The sequence below is a fragment of the Micropterus dolomieu genome, linkage group LG12, assembly GCF_021292245.1.
Source record: "Micropterus dolomieu isolate WLL.071019.BEF.003 ecotype Adirondacks linkage group LG12, ASM2129224v1, whole genome shotgun sequence".
In the NCBI taxonomy this organism is placed as follows: Eukaryota; Metazoa; Chordata; class Actinopteri; order Centrarchiformes; family Centrarchidae; genus Micropterus; species Micropterus dolomieu.
In genome coordinates this window covers 5,158,300-5,160,606 of record NC_060161.1, presented here as the reverse complement: position 1 = coordinate 5,160,606, position 2,307 = coordinate 5,158,300, and the positions used below count along the sequence as shown (strand labels likewise).

At 47.0% G+C, this 2,307-nt stretch overlaps 1 long non-coding RNA gene across 1 annotated transcript in view; it reads right to left on the bottom strand.

The window, feature by feature from the left end:
* The window catches only part of LOC123980737, a 2,448-nt gene extending 1,642 nt beyond the window's left edge, over positions 1–806 (bottom strand). The window contains exon 1 of the long non-coding RNA XR_006827547.1: positions 481–806. This is a non-coding gene — a long non-coding RNA (uncharacterized LOC123980737). The remainder of the gene's footprint in view (positions 1–480) is intronic.
* Positions 807–2,307: the final 1,501 nt, after the last annotated feature.

Below are 2,307 nucleotides of genomic sequence, written 5' to 3'. Positions count from 1 at the left end.
AACAGCAGACTGAGCTCTGTCTATGGTGAAAAACTAAACTCTGCTTTCAGAGTCTACACAGCTTTATTTTGCACATGGACTGAAAGCTTCAGTTACTTTGAATATAACACAGTAACAAAGTTAATTAAATCATTTGTGGCATTTGTGTGCTGCCTCTGCATATTTAAAATGTCAAATAAGGAAGTCTGAAGGTTTTATAGGTCTGACAGACCAATAATACATATTTGAATAGCTAACGTTACTCATGTAAAGACTTAACAGAAAACACATCTGTAAAACGCTTTGCACACCTCAAAGATAATAATTAACGTTAACTTAGCAGCTGTGGGGTCTATTAGCTCGTTCTTTAGCTGGCTGCTGCTGGGATGCTGCATGACAGTTTTCACATTCAGATGGAAATTCAGGATAAATTAAACGTTAGATGAGCGTACCGCTCAATTAACAGCTCTCAGGTTTTAAACCACAAATCAACATTGTCACCTCGTTGGAGAAAGATGCTTGCTCTCCATCTTTGTGATTCTGATCGTTCTACTCCAGACCTGGTTAAGCACCTGCTGCCCACATCCAGCCACCCAGACTTCATCACACAGCCTCAGCCCACCACTGCTATAATAGACAGAAATATAAAACTGCCCCTGGGTCAGTGTGGCTCCCAGAGAACACTGATATCTGTTAGCCTGATGCCCGGGCTACTGTCTTTACCTAATCAGTCTATTGTTGTCTTCCTGACAAGGACAACAACATGTGAGAAATACCTAAAGCTAGAAGGTCAGAAAACTCTGGGATCTGTTGTGGTGGCAGCCCGGCTGACGGTGAGTGTCCTGGTTTTTTCTACTTTTTATCAGTTCTTCTGCTTTTTTCCTTGGTTTCCTGTTCTCTGCCTGCCTCCCTGTGTTTTCTCCCCTGTGTGCTCTCTCTCTCTCTCTCTCTCTCTCTCTGCTCCTGAGCCCAGCCAACTACCTGCACCTGCATCCCATCATCCACCTCGTCAGCCTGCCACACCTGCCAGTAATCAACCTCATCCCAGCCTGTATTTCTACCCCGGTTCTCCACACCATCCTCGCTTGATCGTCGTTGCTCCATACCCGGTGCCACCTCCGTGTTCAGGCTTTCATGTTTCTTCAAACTTACCCTGTGCCTTGTCACTGTGTCTGTTTCCCTCCCAGGTACACTCACCCTCGTCCTCCATTCAGTTGGCTGGGTTCATCCACTGGCCCACTCCTCCTCGGACTTCCCTCTCGGCGTCCACCATGTTCCCCCGCCTCGCCTCGCTTCCTCGGCCCCTGTGTTCCCCGGCTCCCTGGCCCCCTGTCTCCTTGGTTCCCCGTGCCAGTACTTCCCCGACGTCCTCCTCTCCCTCCACTCCAGTCCCTCTCACCCTTTTTTCCCTCAATAAACCTCCTTCCCTCTGAGTGCTGCATTTGGGTCCTCTCTGTCCATACACCACACCCCGTAACAGGGATCAGTGAAAATACTTCTTACCTTTCCCTGTTACATCAACAATGCCACTTAAGAAATAATCTCAACAAGGGCCACGGGGAGCGATACGACCTGGTGAAGTTGTTTGTGTTACAGCGGTGGGCGGCATCGTGAGGTCAACGGCGTGCTACATGTGAGTAGCGCTGGGACCAGTGTTGCCCCTGTATCCGACGCATTTCACCGCTGCTAATGAATGAATGACCACGCTACTTAAATTTCACATGCTCATCAATATGACCGCAACGTTGATTTCATCGGCACACTGTGCAGCAACACATCGCTGGTTTGGCTCCCTGAGTGTCCTGTGTGTGCCAGAGAGAGAGAGCGAGCGGTAGAACGTGACGGTGAAAGTTAGCGTTATATCTTAAGGACTTATAAATTCTTAATTTCATTGTTGTTCTTGATGCTGCTGTTGACCACAGGACAGGAACTACCACCGATGTCCACTCGGCTTTTGGCCATACTAGAGATAAAAGTATATTGAATGTAAATTCAGTACAGTCCACTAACATGCATCGAACATAGCTCACACCAACCTTTAACAAACATTCGGCTCATAGTCTTGGTTTGCTTTTTGCTAAACACCATCATTAGCTAGAACCTGTGGCATTTTCAAACTGCTGAAATTAACGTTAGCCTAGCGGCTAGCGGACTTTCCCTGTGCTCATAGCTTAATACATTGATATATAATTATACTATTTCTTACTCACCGCTGCTCTCACGACACAACAACACGGTTGAATTTCAGCCTGCATTCACATTTGGTGGAAACAGCAGCTGATATTTCCTTCGCGATAGCAACAAGCTCGCACATTCAGACAGTTCGGA